Source organism: Megachile rotundata, chromosome 6 (assembly GCF_050947335.1).
Source record: "Megachile rotundata isolate GNS110a chromosome 6, iyMegRotu1, whole genome shotgun sequence".
Lineage (NCBI taxonomy): Eukaryota > Metazoa > Arthropoda > Insecta > Hymenoptera > Megachilidae > Megachile > Megachile rotundata.
In genome coordinates, this window is record NC_134988.1 from 3,427,906 (window position 1) to 3,445,422 (window position 17,517).

A 17,517-nucleotide genomic window follows, 5' to 3' on the forward strand; every position below is an offset into this window, starting at 1 on the left:
AAAAAATTAAGAGATTTCCCACCGTACCAAAATGTTGTTGTGGAGAAGATTAAATGCATCAATCATCTTCTCCGCAACCTTTGTAAAAAAATAGAGGAAATTAGTAAGAGTGGTGGTCGAAGTCTCTTAAAATTAAGAAAACTTGTTGCGCAAAGTAGTAAAGCGTTTCGTATGAATATTACAAAAGCTGCAACGTTTCGCCGCAACAGCGATGCAACTTGGGAAAATAAAATTGCTGGTTTGATTAAAGATTTAAGTAATATTCCTAGCCATATCTTTGGGAAACAAAGATTGTTCCTCCCTTCAATATTTTCTCAATTAAAAATTAAAAGAAGGCGAGGAAAATCTTGTTCCCGAATTCCAAATGGCAGGATTCTATGCAAAAATAGAATATACGATGAAACGCATCGTTGATAACGCAGAAAGCGTGTTATATAATTATATTAGCTATTATGCAGAAAGTTGCAATGCTGATATTGCTAAAATCATCGGTGGCAAACGTCTAAATTTTTCTAAAAGAGGTTCTTACCAAACACGTGTAAGAGCATCAGTACTCTAATATAACACTTCAAAAGCGCTGAGTACTGCTTCCTGCATAATTTATGAAGTACTTCCAATCCTAGTAATAGAAGCACGAAAAAAGAATAATGAGACAGCGCGTAAAATATGTGCAGCGTGTTGAAAAAGCGAAAGCATTGGGGTCTACCTGTTCGTAGATCAAAACATGCGGCCAAAGCGTTTAGAGCCGATAAAGATTATGGGCCGAACGCTGAACTGCCGGATATTAATGATAACATCTACAAACAGTTGAAATCCAATTTGTATGAAACACTATTGAATCAACAACGTAATAGAGGCGTGTTAAAATATGTAACGCGGGGTCAGCATGCAAACCCGCAGTGGCATTATACACGTCGAGTGCTGTTGACTGCTACAAACTTGGAAAAAGTTTGTTGCAGAAGCGAAAACGCGTCGTGCAAAAATCTCATAAAAAATGTTCTTTACTCTCCTCGACTAACAAGTCTTGCAATTAAGTAAGTTAAAGAAAAAGAGATTTTAGCATGACAAGAATTGGAGGAGGTATTGGGAATGAAAATCAATGACTGTGGATTATTCATTGAGTCAGAACTCCCATATTTTGACGCGCTGGCATTGTTGGAGACGATACCATCGACGATATTAAATGCCTGTTAAATATTATTTTTATACGACAACGAGGTTCTGGCGTAAGCACCAAGTGGCCAGTTTTGGTCCTCTTACATGAAGGCGTCGGATGTCTCGAACTGTCTCGATTTATCAATGACCGAATCATTTACGACTCCTTGCACGTAAACATCAAGAACACATCATTGGCATCAAAGAAAAAGGAGAGAAGAAAGAGGAAGGAAGAAGGGAGGAAAGGCGTCCACTTTCCGGTAATAAAGTAAGTAATGTGTTCAGATAAATTATGTATTGGCAATAAATTATTGTAACTAGCACATTGAATTGTAAAGTGTGTGTGCATGGTGTGCATGGTGTCTATTTTGTTTGCAGAACGAATTCGCAAAGAAACGGAGTTGTTAACACAAAATGAATAACAAAAATATTTGAAATTTTAATTTTTCTGTTTCAGATTAGAAAAATGGTAAAACAACTCATTCAGAACGAGCGGCGAAGTCGTGGCCGCGATAGAAGCCGCGGAGGGTGGCGGCGATGCGGCCGCGGAGGACCGAATAGAAGGTACTACAGAGGGGGCCGCGGAGGCCACAGAAGCCGCAACAGAGGGGGGATCAATAAAAATTATTTTGTCATTAACCAAAACAGATAATTGTATCTATTTATAATCATATCTAAAATAAAATATTTCAAATCAAGAAATGTCTCCGTTTATTAATCACCGGCATCATTCATTTTTTTTACGCTCAATTCATACCAATTATACCGCCAACTTAATTCACCCTTTCAGCATCCTCGCCTTCTCCACTCCGTGGCCAGATCCATAACGAACATCGTTCCCATTCATAAATAGTTTGAAGACAAAATAGCGACGGCTAATTGACTCCAACGATTCTCCAAAATACATTGACGCTAAAATGCCCTCATGCGGTGCGACAAATGTCTCCTAGCGATGCAGTAATAAATAAAGTCGCACAAATTTATCGAATTTTTAAAAAGAACGATAACATCCGCATGAATGAAAAAAGCACGGGTATTACTATCAAATTCAAGGGCAACTGCATATAACACAAAGACAATGTTATACCTTTGCTACATGAATGGCCTTCGGAACAAAGCACACAATTGTTGAGCGTGACGATACATTTGGGAAATCAAAATTTACTATCGCTCTAACAATTCTATGAAGAGTGTCTTGTTCCCGAAATAATTGATAATAGAACAGCAAGTCAATTTGAGAGCCGCAATTCATTTACGACGCAGTGGAAATATTAAATACAGATTTGCCTAACAATACGTTTACGGCGAACGTCTATGAAATTTATTAGTACTGTCCCTCTTGCCGCAAAATGTCAGAAAACAATATATACCTAATTTTTCAAAAAGGGTTCAAAAAGGGAGATATCTGGGAGTAATGGGCTTCTATTCGTCCTTATCTACAATTTCGTAATTTCATCTGATGTCATAAAAATCAGTACTTAGTTGCTTTTTCATTAGACCTGACGTTTAAGCAGGGACCGACAATTGTTGAAAATTATGAATACTGTAGAGATGTGAGGAAAGCGACGATCAGGAACTGAGGACTATATAGGTATAAAGCTCACGTGTGCTTAGTTCTTTTCTTTGTAGTTAGTGCCAGAGAATAGCGTGTTTTGTAACACTTTTTAACTATTTTAGAGAAATGCTATTGTAGGAGCATGATATAACTTTAAAACTAATTGTTTCATGCACCATTATAGTCTGTAACGAGGCATAAAAATATGCCTCGTTACGAGTGGCTACTAGGCCCGCCGGCCTCACTCCTCCTCCCTGCCAAACCCTTCGTCGCGGGGTGTATGGAAGGTGTGAGGAGTTTCTATTCTTTTTTTTTTGTATACTTGCGCGTCCCTCCCCCTCAGCCCCTTTGCGTGCGGTAAAAATAATCAAAGTTGATACGTTTGGTGAGACGTCTTCAACGCGCCGTTGGGCAGAACTGTTGGAAGATGTGGTTTCCAGCCCAAGGATACGTTATTCAGCGGGAGAACGTTATTCGCCCAACGCGTTCGGAGAGTGATTCAGCATTCCTCGAGCGCTTCAGTTTAATGCGCTTCATAATTCTTCGGGAAATATGACTTTAGAGTCTGTACAGCTTTTGAGGAAAGAAGAGATAATATCGAGGGTTTCACCGCGACGCTACCCTCGTATTTCGTTCCATGATTATTCCGAAAATGGGGAAGACGCAATGTTCTTTCTGTGCCCTACGTTCGCATCCACCGATCGGATGGGCGTGATTGAAAGACGAACACGTCTTGATCCTGAATCTAGTCATGAATCGTACTTGTTGTATGCGGGACATAATTTTGAAAAATTGTTTTTAAACTTTAATCGCACCGGATCAGTATGTAGAATCGTGATACCTGATAGTCTGTCTCCTCCTTCTGATGCCCTTCTTTTGAGATATTCTCTAGTAGGAAGGCACATGAGGAAGATTTAGGGAAGATGTGAAGAGTAATCAAATAAAATGTTGGCACGTTCATTCCCTAGAGAATTCGTTGCTAATCAAGCAGCGTTGCATCACTTTGGCGATGAAATAAATCGTATATTGAATAGAAACGTAAGCGTTGAAGAAAGAAGAACGTTTGATAGTTTTGTGCCTGAAGGGTTCAGGTACCGGACTCCGGGACAAGCGCTATTCATTTTGAATTTAATATACTTTACGCAGCATAACAGGTGTAGAAATACTAAATTATTTATTTTTGTTTTATGTTCTATAGTATATAGCGAGAAACAAATCGGATTAGTTCATTTAAGTAATTTATGTGTATGGCTCGCTCGGAATACATGTAATTCATGTTTCGAAAAAGGATTGTTTATTGATTTCGACGTTTCTTATCAATATTCATCGGTGAGTTTCGAATATAGTAATAGAGAAGCAAGCGAGCCGCGACGGGAGTATCACGTGCGAGTAAACGAACCCGGATTTCGTAACGTTCCCAAGTTCCGCATTGTGTTTTCTCTTTTTCCTTGCGTGTGCTACGGTGTGGGAGTGTGGCGACGCCAACGTCCACAAAGTGGGAACGACAACCCGATTAGCCAAGGTAGGACCTTGCCTCCTAGTGCATTTTTTTTTTATCGTTTGCGGGTGTGAGAGCGTGTGTGCGTTTGGGTGGTTCCTGGCAATAGGACCACCAAACCCCGGCGTCGAGGACCCTAGGGACCGTCTTCGCGGAATATCTCGCGTATTTATTTGTGTCGCCCGTTTTCGACCACAGTTCGGGTTATCTTTTTCTTTGTATTTTACATTTAGGCCCAACCTCCCCTGTGCTGTCCACGACCCCCAAGAGGGCGTGCTCCCACAGCGTACCGCGTTTTCTTCTCATTTCCGATTTTTATTTTATATCACGCGCGTATCCTGTGAGCCCCCGTGTCGCGATACCCTTTTCCGCTTTTGACGATCGTGACCCGGTTCCTTATCGAATTTTGTACCACGAAGGGCTCGTTCTCGTTCTTCTCGAAGGGCTAGCTTCGGCCCACAATAAAGCTAAATTTATCTTAGATACTCGCGGATTCTCTACTTATTTTCTGTCCCCCCTTGAGTACCGCTCCCGGAAGAGCAGCCGGAAGGGCGATTCCCACGGACGCGTGCGTTGCACTGGCGCCCCTTTAACCCATTCGAGACCGATTGCACACCGTGTGTGCAATTGATTTCCAAGGCTATAAGACCGGTTGCACACCAGGTGTGCAACAGTAGTAATGAGTAAAACCTTATATCACCTTATATTACACACATGGTGTTCAATCCGCTCTACGCAATGAAAACATTCTAAGTAATCTAGTTTTTTTTTTATTAAAAATGAATAATATAAAGAGAAAAAGAGCTTCGCTCCTGGGGACCGTATTCGAAAAAAATCGTCATCTCGAATGGGTTAAAGAAATCGTCCGGTGGGTGTGCGTATCGGAACGTGGAAGACCGCTTTCCCTGGCCACCCTCCACCTCAGGGACTCTTTCTTCCGTCTCTCCCACCGATCCGTCACAAAATTGGCGCCCAACGTGGCATAATCCTGGAATAACTGGAACCAGAGAGGTACCTTATAAAGCAACACGATTGATATACGTTGTGCCGCAGCATACGCTGCATGCTATGATAGCGGTCACATATCATTTAGTTAATTATGTTTCGTCTAAAGGGGACACTCTTCCCTACGTTGATGAAGGGGTTAACGCTGCTCATTTTGCCACTGGTACGTCTAGCACCAGTGGGGTTAGGATAGTTGATAATCTTTCCACAATTATAGTCTCAGGATCTGGGGAATACATGGCCTTGGATGGCGATTTGTCGAACTTTGACAGTAGAAATGTGTATGAGAACTTTAGAAAGCCAATATTGAGGGCTCTCTCAAAGGTGGTGAACCACGAAGTGTACGGACCAGATAAAATTCCTTACATCGATATGGTTCACTACGCACTTGGTGAAGGGCATATACATAACACTAAGTGGGATGTGGGAAGAAGACCTTTATTGGTATTAACAGACGAATCTCAATTAGACAGACTTGTGACAAAATATCATTTTTCAATAATTGAAGTAGGAGAGGAACGCGTGGTTAAAGATTTGCTCCCTGGGGCGACTATGTTCAAACAGGGATCATATTATATAACTGAAGACAGGGTAAGCGTTGAAGATTATGATGCATTTTCGGTGGGATTTAGGGTAGATGGGGAAGATTTGATAACGTTAACGAGTGAAGGGTCGGGTGAGCTTACGACCTTAATGATGAATTCAGTAGCCAACCTCGCTATTCAAAATCGCTTCATCGAAGCGGTAAAGAAGACGAAGTTTGGCAGATGTGTTAATTTTAAAACTCGCGTGGCTATAGGAGATGATTTTACTATAATTCTTAAAATAGAGAGTTGAGACTTTAACTCTGCAGATGTGGATGAATTTTTACATGTCATGGCTGAGAGTGTTGACGCTTGTGGACACAAAATGGCGGTGTCTAAGGTGGCCTTTTTACCGTTAAGTTCCGAATTCGTGCAAACTCATGTGCAATTGGGATTGTACGTGCCTAAGGATCATATAATGACTATACCCAGTGAGAATCCCCGAGTAATTCAAGACAAATTGGCTTTTGCAGAGTCTACTAAAAGATGTGCTCGAAAATTTCAAGAAGATACAGCGAAACTTTGGCTATGGTGTTATGTATGTATATACTTATTTAGAGAAGTGACCAGTTTTTCTAGTAGGAATACCGCGTTTCATTTTACAGAGAATATGCGTGTGGTTGAAGAAGAGAATGGATTACATGATAGAGCGATTAGAGTGTGTGAGATGGCACTTAGACATTCTGAGAGCGTGCTGCCATATGATCAGATTTGGGATTTTCATTTTTCGCCAATGGTGGCGACGTTTCCGCGATGTGAAGGCGGGATGGGTTTGCACCTTTCCTGCATGCTGATCGTTAGCGGGCCTGCTTTATTCATTAGGGAAGTGTCATCTATGTCGAGGGGAGCGGCAGATATTTGGTTGAAAAGTTACTATTATTTGAAGACGAAGGTATCACTATTAAATACTTCTAATATAGAAGAGGTATTTTTTAATAAAGAGGACGTTACTTTGTTGAAACCAGAATCATTATTTAGTGAAAACGTAATGAGAAATGCGCGAGGATTGCAGGATGTCGACTTAAAATATTATAATGCGGAGGAAGTTCCGGCGCACATGATGCGGGAAGGAATTAGGCTAGAGAGATTTATGATTGAAGCTTCTCGGTCAGATGTTAATATTAGGATATGTAAATTTTTAGAATCGCTCAGGAAATAAACTCATATGGATCAACTGGCGAAGCCTGATTTCTGAACCGTTCTTCGCGGACTCGTGCTCGGGAGAGAGATAGACGGTGATGCGGCCGTCTCTTCCTTTGAAGAGCTCGAGAGGTTCTTTTTGAAGGCGGAGCGACCCCTCTTTGAAGAAGAGAAGGTAATTGATTCAGGTGTATCGTTGATTGTGGCTAGACGTCGATCTTTTGTCGATAATCTTTGGATGACTATAGGCAGACATCATAAATTGAAAGCAGATTATAGACTATGTAACGCTATAAAGCTTCGGGGGGAAAACGTGTGTTTCAACCCCGCTGATGTGTTTCTCTTTACTGTATTGGTTGATCCTGCCGCCCCCTACCATAAGTTTCTTCTTGGGAGGGCGGCTCGTGAGACATTAAGTTATGGAACAATGCCTTTATATAAGTGGTATAAATTTTTTTTCTATGATGTTGAGGCCGGTGGTAGAATTGAATTATATACATGGTATAGTTTCTCACATAGAAAGGCATGCGCATAGGCCGCCTTTATTGTGAAGCAGAAGGACTTGTCTCAGTTGAGTGAGGTGCAGTTGTGTTATAACCTTCCTAATATAATACAATGTTTGCTAAATATATGTGAGCTTCGGTGCTCTCAAACGGTGAGATCGTTAAAAGTAGGAACGAGGCTTTTAGTTTTGATGATATATGTGATAAATTGGCTCTTAAACTAGCCATAGATCCAAAAGTGATTATTCAAGATATTAGAAAACACATTACATTCGCGGTACGAAGAATTGGCACGATGGGTGATAAGGTGGTGTACGTAAGTCATGATCGGGGTGACCACCCAGTTACTGCTGCGGCCACTAGCGAATATTGTTACAAAGAGTTTAACATACATAAAATGTGAAAATTTACAGAGGCGAAAGCTACGCAAGACGGTTATGATGAAATGATGGAAGCGTTTGATAGGAATGGATTGATTAAATTGAAAGAATTATCTTTGGCTTTCTTAACCTTTTAGGTACGGCCGAATTCTGCGTGTGGGTATTTCCCTGGACGGCAGGATCTGACGTGAACGATGTATTATCGATATAACACTGCAAAGTGTGACGGGCAATCCCGTTCTGTGCACGAGAACATTCAAATGAAGTATTTGATCGCTGTATCTTATTCTTTTTAACCGACTTTGAAAAAGGAGGAGGTTACTCAATTCGATCAGTATATTTTTTTTTTTCTATGTATGTTCGCCAATTACGCCTAGCTGGGTGGACCGATCGGAACGAAACCTTTTGCATCTGATAGGTTCTGACTCCCCATTGGTACCATTATAAAAAAATTTTTCATTTTTTAATTGCAAGGTATTGTTATTGCAAAAAAACCGGCAACTTTTGAAATAAACTTTTCTCGATTTTAGTGCGCTTTTAATATCTTATCACGGACATGATTCTGAACAATTTTGTTCATATACAAATTTCGCGGAAATTCTTAGTTTTCGAGATATTAGCAAAAAATTGTTGTTAACTTTTGAAATCAACTTCGAACGATTTTAATGTCCTTTGAATACGTTGTTAGGGGCGTGGTTCTGGACAACTTTTTCCTCTTGCAAAATTGACGGAAAGCTTTTGTTTTCGAGATATTACAAAAATTGTTGTTAACTTTTGAAGTCAACTTCGAACGATTTTTATGTCCTTCTAATACGTTATTAGTAGCATGATTCTAAACGAGTTTTTCCTTATGCATAATTGACGGAAAACTTTAGTTTTCGTGATATTAGCGAAAAACTATTGTTATTAATATTAGTGGAACGCCCCGTGCTATGCATGGGAAAGACAAGAAAGGGCAATTACAATGCACTGTACCAAAACACTAACTAAGCTTCGCCGCTTTAACACGCGACTTATGCAGCAAGATGAGTTCACGTTCACGTTGGTGTATTATTGCTTGGTACAGTCTCCCTACTGTTCTAACAAAAATTTTTTTATTTTTGAGTTGCAAAGGATTATTTTTTCTATGCATGTTCGGCGGTTTTTCCTAGGTGGGTGGTCCGATCGGAACAAAGCCTTTCGCATCTTGTAGAGTCTGACTCCCCATTGGTACCATTACCAAAAATTTTTTCATTTTTTAGTTGCAAAGGATTATTGTTGCAAAAAAGATTGAAAAACGAATATCCATGTTGTCTTTTACTTAATTATGTTCATGGCATTTACGCAGACAAAAAAAAGCCCGGAAGAACTGTCTCACAGTATCCTATACAATTCTCCCCATTCCACTGAAAAGCGTGAAATAAAATAATTTTCAGAAAAAAAATACACCGACTTCGAAATGCACTAAAAAGTATAACATAATTTCTATTTCCTAATGAAGTAATTTCTATTTCTTTGAATCATACAATTACGTAACAGATATGAATGAAACATATTTACTCGTTAGGTAGTATATTAAATACATTTCAACCTTTTCGAACATAAGGGCAACACCCCCTGTGTTCCCCAGGTGTACGGTGTACCCTCACGTGAGCGAATGCCATGGCCGGTCCCAAGCCCGTGCTGCGAAAAATAAAGGACCCTAGGCGACACTAACCTTAACCCCCCCCCCCCCCCCCCCCCCCAGCCCACGCGGATGCGGAATGATATGCCGAAAGGCGGATGCTTCGTATCCGGCCGTAAATAAACGGTGGCTTTTGGGGATAAAAAAAAAAGGTTCTTAGATCCATGGATTCCACATGCGAACGAAGTCGATTCAATTTCATTTATATCAGAAACGTTGCGAAATGAAGATGCAGTCGTTACATTTACGTATATTACTAGATATATCTATAATGGTACGTATTCTTTCTCAGGATTTATTAATTTCCAATACGTCATACCACAATCAACTGGTTATTGGCAGGAACGTTTACTGAGGTATTTTTAATTTTGCGCCGCCTCCGAAAAGGTTGAAATGTATTTAATATACTACCTAACGAGTAAATAGGTTTCATTCATATCTGTTACGTAATTGTATGATTGAATGAAATAGAAATTACTTCATTAGGAAATAGAAATTATTTTATACTTTTTAGTGCATTTCGAAGTCGGCGTATTTTTTTTCTGAAAGTTATTTTTGTACTTGCGCGTACTGTGAGCCCCCGCGCCGTGAAAGCCACCCACGCAATTGGCGAGTCGAACCCGTTACCCTCACCGTTGCTTGTAACGCGTGGGGCCCACTCTTTTGTTTCTTTAAATTTTTTTTTTTTTTTTTTTTTTTGCGTGGCCTATTTTAGAGACCCAAATAAAACTTCTGTGTTGGATACCTACTCGTGGGTCTTTCACTAATTTTCTGACTCCCTCTGATTTCCGCTCTCGATCGAGCAGCCGGAAGGGCGATTACCGCGGATGCGTGCATTGGCACTGGCGCCCCGTGAAAAATATCGTCCGTGGGTGTGAGCATCGGTGCGTGGAGGGCTGTTTTCCCTGAACGCCCCCTACCCTAGGGAACCTCCTCCGGGTTTCCCCCACTGATACGTCACAAGCTATATCAAATATCGCTGGAATTGCGTGTGACAACGCTGCCGTGATGACAGGCGTTAAAGATTCATTCGTTAGTAGACTCAAAAGAGAGGTACCGGCTCTCATTGTATTAAATTGTATTTGCCATTCGTCAGCACTCATTGCCAGTAAAACCTTAACATCTTATTTTCATTTAGAACTTTTTGAAAGTCCCAGTAATTCCGCACCAAAAATTTATAATATTTTAAATGATAATCACATAAAAGCGTATTTGCTTTTCTTAAAATATTCTTTAAGTACTTTTAACAAATTTAATGTTATATTCCGAACAGGAATATTTTTCAAAATTTCCTTTGTAATTTCTCACTGACCGGATGTGTATAGATGATGCATATTGCATTCTGAGAACACCTTGATCGTACGCAGTAACGGTCTTTAATATTTATTAGATAGATTATCTTCTGGCGACTAAACTACGATTGTTAATATAACACATTCCTTCCTTGAAATCAACGTGGTCCCATGGCCAAATTCTTAGGTCATTGTACTTCTCCAAACCACCAAGCCTAATTGGAAGTCGCGCTCGTGTGGTCCGATAACACCAAGCATTCTTGAATGTTCTTCGCGGACCCGCGATGCAATATAGAAGTACAATAGAAATTGTCCTCATAACATTACAATATTATATGAATTGTCCATAAAATAACAATAGAGACTTGCGTTATACCGGTATTGCAAATACTCATACGCCAATCAGTCCTACAATAGTTACGGTACCGAGCGCAATTAATTTTAATAATTGTAAAAACGAAATAGATATTGTTTGATTCCAAATTTTCATAATATATGCAGATTAACATGTTATACTTCGCCGGTTATGTATGTAAAAATTATTCAATAGTTAATTAACAGTCCATAACTCAAGAGTAGACGAAAGAACTATATAAAGAGAGAAAGATAAGAACTGGTCAAGGGAGGAACGCACATGCACCCACTACCAACTAATTAACAAATCACGGTCCCTTACGCATTGGCCTCGCAGCCTAATTCGTTAAGCGCATCTCAATGCAACGTAAACAATTCCGGACTAAACCCACTGTGGTCTTCTCCGAGAGGTCCAAGTTGCGACACTCTTCGGTGTATAATTGCGAGGTGCGTGTTGAGAGTCCGTGAAGCGGTTTAGAGACGAGTTTGGTTTAGAATTTGTGAAAATGCCAAATTCGGGCAAAGACTCTATCTTCACGTTAAACTTTGGCGTTAAATTTTCGTTAAATAATCACGATAAATTTTCAATTCAACTTATTATTTTATTTTATTTTTCCACTCAATTATATTTCATTTTTAATTTTAAAGTATAATTTCATTTTTATAGTTTATTTGAATTTCGCAATAGGTCAGGTTTCAAAATTCTCATTGGTGGAGTGCTTAAATGTGTGTGTGTTTCTTCCTCCAGGAACCAGGCATAGTTGATATTTCACATTTTATAAGGGAGTTGATTATTTCTAAATTTATTCAAGTACAGACATTTGGGCGAGTTGTTTCGTTTACTTTTCCAGTTATTTTATGAATATTTCCGGCAAGTATATCCAGTAGTTAATATTTAACTTTGGGATCTCCCTTACTGGATTATCTTCTTATTTTGTATTTGAAAGATTGCTTATCCTTCAAACCTTCTACTTGCGTATCTCCGGTTTTAACAATATTTTTGTTCTGTTCAGAATTTAACCTTTGTAACTCATATTATATTGCACCTACTACCATTCGAATCATTTCATATTTTATAAAATATAATCTTTTATATATTTTGATCATTTGTGAATTACTTTATTGCCTCCATCATATCCCACAAACCTTGCGATCTTATGAAAGGGCCCGGATGGGACTAGCGTATCTCCGAATCCACAAAACATTAAGTCCCGTTGACAATTAATTTTTTTAGGGCATACAACTTCGCGGCTTTATACGCGCGTTTCCCGCACGTAACAGCCGTGAAGAAAATTGGTGGCAACGATGGGATACCTTTGAACGGGCTATCTTATACAAAATTTTTACTTCTATCATTCACAATTAAAATTTAAAATCTTACAATTGGAATCTCAAAAGGTTTAGAGATACTCGTATTCATAAAATCAAGTAATTAAATTTTTTAAGTTAATTCGAGCAACGCAATTTTGTGATTTGTTAATACACAGGTTGGAGGGAAAAGCAACTTGGTTCCCTTGATAAGGTTTACTATTGGATCATATTTGCCATTATCGTTTATATTTTTACGGTTTCACTTATATTTCTTTTATTGTGTGTATATTGAAAATAATTAACATATAACGTAAAATGTTTCAACCCTTGCATAGCGCCGGTTCGAGCGCAGATGTACCTAATTTCTCTCGTACTGAACAAATGACTGCGACTTTTATTCAAAGTTTTGCCAATCAACAAATCATCGCTAGCATACAGTTTTTTGACGGAAATAATGTACCACTTAAAGATTTTCTCATAGACATTCAAAATAGTGCATATTGTCTTCCACAAGAATCCAAACGATCTTTCATTCGTGTTGTTTTAACGAAATTACGCGAGGAAGCAAAAGATAGTATTTGTGATTTACATTTTGATTCGATTAATGAACTAATCAAACATTTAAAATGTCGTTTCGCTCCAGGAAAAACTTATGAACGGCGAGCTTCGCGAAAGCACAACATCAATCGACAGTAAAATTTCTAGAAGGGACGAACATCTTTTACGTAGAGATGAAACGCGACTCACCAGTAGTTAGAATGCATGCGAAAGAATTACGAACGAGTTTGGCTAATTTCTTTGTGGATACAGGCGCGGAGATAAATACAATTTAGTGCAATAATACTCACAACGTAGGAATTTAAAACTGCGATTATTTTCGATAAAAGCACGGACATGGCAGTAAATAGCAATAGATGTAATAAATGCTAATTTGAAAGAAAGGTATTTACCACGTATAGATAACAAGGTTTGTACATCGAGGAAGCTGCAGTCTTTGTAAACGATGGTAGCATGTGTCATGTCTTAACTATTAACACCTTAGAAAGAGATGTAGAAGTAAAAATACCTGGACAAGAATTAGTTCCATTCGAATATCATAACTTTCCAGAAGAAGATGAATATTTTGATTCCGATTCAGAAAACAAAATCTCACTAAGTACTTCAGACAGAGTTTCCGAAATTATTGAACTACGTTTGGATCATTTAAATACGGAAGGAAGAGCACATGTAATAAGTCTCATAGAAGAATTTCCTGAAAGATTTCGCTTACCTAATGATAAATTGCAGACAACAACATTTATTAAGCATCACATACCAACTGCAAACGACATTGCAATAAATACGCGACCATACAGATTTCCCCTCATTCATAGACAAGAAATAGAGACACAGATTTTAAACAAATTATCTGACGGTATTATAAAACCTTCAAATTCAGCAAGAAATTCACCGCTTTGGACTCTCTCAAAGAAACCTGATTTGAAAAGTAATCCAAGATGGCGAATGGTAATAGGCTTTCGGAAATTAAATGAAAAGACAATTGGTGATGCATATGTATTACCGAACATTTCTGAAATATTTGATCATATCGGAGACGCTCAGTATTTTTCCACCATTGATTTAACAGTGGTTTCCAACAAGTAGAAATGAAAACGAAAAATGGTCATAAAACAGCTTTTACCACAGCCACAGGTCATTACGAATACGTTTGGATGCCCGAAGATCTCAAACATACACCTGCAACTTTCCAGAGTCTAATAAATTTAGTATTACGTGGCTTACAGGGTGTTGAGGTTTCGTATACGTTGACGATATAATAGTGTAGCGCCGATAAACGGCCGCCACGTCCCTGCAATATTTATGTTTAATCTAGCTTTAAGAATTTTCATGGGAGTGAAATGGATAAATGAGTTGTTTGTCTGAACGAGTCCGAGTGAATCCTGTGTAACGAGCCGATAAGGGCAGATTAGATCATGGACACTGAATCCTCCCGTGATTCAGTTCCATGAGTAATCCAGCAAACCCTGGACTCTGGAGTCATCCCTGCAACTAAGGAGTCATTCCTATGACTCAGGACGGCCCTTGGAGCTGGTATAGGGAAGGGGGCTCTTCTTCCACTATATATATAAGGCCCCGCATTCTTGCGCAACACAACATAATAATAAAGGTTTTCGAGCGTACGCGTTTGTTCCTTTTTCTTTAAACTCTTTCGGCGTGACACCTGCGTGGTGTTTCCGAGAGGATGTTTGAATGATCAGTTCGAGTGTCGCGTTGAATGTTCGAGGAGTGCCTAAGTAATAAGCATAGCGTGTATTGTTGAGTGATTAGTTTAGAATGAAAGCGATTCGGTTTGGAAGAAAAAAGAATAATTCCGGATTAGAATGCGTCAGGATGCGTGTTTTTGGTATGAAAAATCATCAGTTCATCATCAGTTCATAAGCGAATGGTCGAAGACCATCTCTGTTAATAAAGTACGGAAAAGTTAAAGGTGGAAAATTAAAATTTCTATTTTCCCTGTACGCGTCCTTATCCCATAAACTGAACAGTTGAATTACGTGACGTGCACAGTGCAATGCGCAGTGTCATACCTAGTCCAGAAAACTGTATGCAGTTACCGATAGTTTCATGTTTTCATAGACGTTGTAAGTAATCTGGCCAAAACCGCAACAACGTGCGACTAATACTACAAGCGGTTCAAGTGGATAATCGTGAAACTATAATTGCATGGCGGAACATCGTTGACAGGCATCGGTGTACACAATCGTAGTTTCGTTCCTATTTCTTCCAGAAATGATAAATTGACAAAAAATGGACCAAACCGACATCGTACCATTACAGTAATGTCGGGCTGTTATCGTTTTCGGTGAGTAAATCTCTAAATTTTGCGTAAAAGCGAAAATACGGCGCGACGTGTCTAGGAGCGGCCATCTTGACTGTTAAAATCTATGTCTGTCTCACGTTTTCGACCGAAAAATTTTTCGTTTTATTCAAAATGTGATATTTGTTGGCGTAAAATTGGTAGCAGCTCGATACGGTGGATAGCTACCAGTGCTAAAGCTATCCTCAGAAAATGAATTTATGCAATTTTCGAGACGTAGGATACACTAACACATATAGATATTAGCTTTTGCGAATCACTAATAGTCCATAGTATTTTACAAGCTTTGCTTAATAATAGCCATATTCCGAATACACTAATTGCTATATCTTTTCATGGTGGAATATTCTTTGAACCACAGCCAAACAAAGGAGGAGCTAACCGCTTAGAGTTGGAGTTTGGACCGATCGAACTTGGTGTACCATTCCGAGCCTGCTATAGTCGTATTATAGACTTAAGTCTCACCTTCTGTGGATGGGTCACATCAGATATAATAGTTGAAATAGGACAAAATATGCACCGGCTTGAAACTTTAAATCTCAACGGATGTACTTATGTGAGAGATACTTTTGGACTAAATGCTCTTTCACCATTGGCGAAACTGAAAATAATCGAAATCAACTACACGCACCCCACGATAGGATGATCCTTTTCGAAATCATTAAACAGTTTAACCGAAATCCATTGTAGAGATAGTTTAGAAATAACAGACGAGGACATATGCGGGGCAATTAAAAACTGTACACATTTATTTGTAATAGGTATAGAAGGATATAGCAATATAAGTAAACCAACGTTACAATGTGCAGCAACCACCGTACACAATAGCAACCGTTCTACACCATTAGCAATGTACGTAGGCGGGAGCAAACGTTTGGTTCAAAAATTGTATAATACATAGCGATTAACATTTTCACTCCGCTGGTTATGAATGTAAAAATTATTCATGTAAGATTCTTTGTCAGGATGAAGAAAATAAAGGCTTATACTCGTAATAGATTAAAATTAAATCTGTATATATTTTAATAAAAAGTAACGGAAGGCAATCTGCACGTTGCGACAGATTTCAATCGACTGTTCTGTTTTTTCGGCCGTTATTACCACCGATAACGTCGATGACAAATGCCGATCGTCTTCAGGAATTTCGGGCGGATTCGATACCCGCTTCCGGTCACGCCATAATACAATGTATCACTCTTGTGCGTAACACCGTATTCTTTTACATTCAATAGTTAATTTAATGAAACATCAGCATTAACAAACAGTTCCTAGCTCGAAAGTAAAGGAAAGAACGAATCACAGTCCCTTACGCATTGGCCTCGTAGCCTAATTCATTAGGCGCATATTAATGCAATATAAACAATTTCGGACAGGCTTTCTCTGGTCTTCTCCGAAAAGTCCAAGTTGTGGTACTCTTCGACGTATAATCGCGAGGTGCGTGTCAGGGGACCGTAAAGTGATTAAGAGACAAGTTTGTCTTTAACTTTATTAAAGTCACAAATTAGGGCAAAGACTCTATCTTCACGTTAAACTTTCGTTAAATTTTTACATTAAACTTTCGTTAAATTTTTAATTCAATTTATTATTTTATTTTTCGTTCAATTAAATTTCATTTTATTTTTAATCTTAAAGTATAGTTTCATTTTTATAGTTCATTTTAATTTCGCAGTAGTTCAGTGTTCAAAATTCTCACTGGTGGAGTGGTTAACTGTGTGTGTTTCTTCCTCCAGGAACCAGGCATACCTGTTAATTTGCATTTTACAAGGAAATTGATTATTTCCAAAATTTATTCAAGTACAGATATTTGGGTGAGTTGTTTCCTTTACTCTTCCAGTTATTTTATGAATATTTGAGACATCACTAATAGTCAACAATTAACTGTGGGATTTCCCTAACTAGATTTTCTATAATTTTGTTATTTGAAAAAATGCTTATCTTTCGAACCTTAAAATTGCGTATCTCAGAAATCAACATAAATAATATTTTCCTTTGTTCAACATTTAACCATTGTAAATCATATTATATCGTACACGCTATGCTTTGAATCATTTATTTTATAAAATATAATCTTTTATATGCTTTAATTATTTGTGTATTACAACTTTCCTTTATTGCCTCCTTATTATGCCATAGAATTCGGGATCTAATGAAAGGGCCCGTATGGGACTAGCGTATCTCCGAATCCATACAACATTAAGA

The 17,517-nt window shown here is 38.6% G+C and overlaps 2 long non-coding RNA genes across 2 annotated transcripts in view; one reads left to right on the forward strand and one right to left on the reverse strand.

Moving 5' to 3' along the window:
* Window positions 1–17,517, reverse strand: part of LOC105663161 (uncharacterized) — a 62,015-nt gene that overhangs the window by 16,674 nt on the left and 27,824 nt on the right. The gene's annotated exons all lie outside the window — the stretch shown is intronic.
* On the forward strand, window positions 14,603–16,388 carry LOC105663159 (uncharacterized). Its single transcript, XR_013038360.1, has 2 exons — window positions 14,603–15,303; window positions 15,680–16,388. It is a non-coding gene; the product is annotated as an uncharacterized LOC105663159 (long non-coding RNA).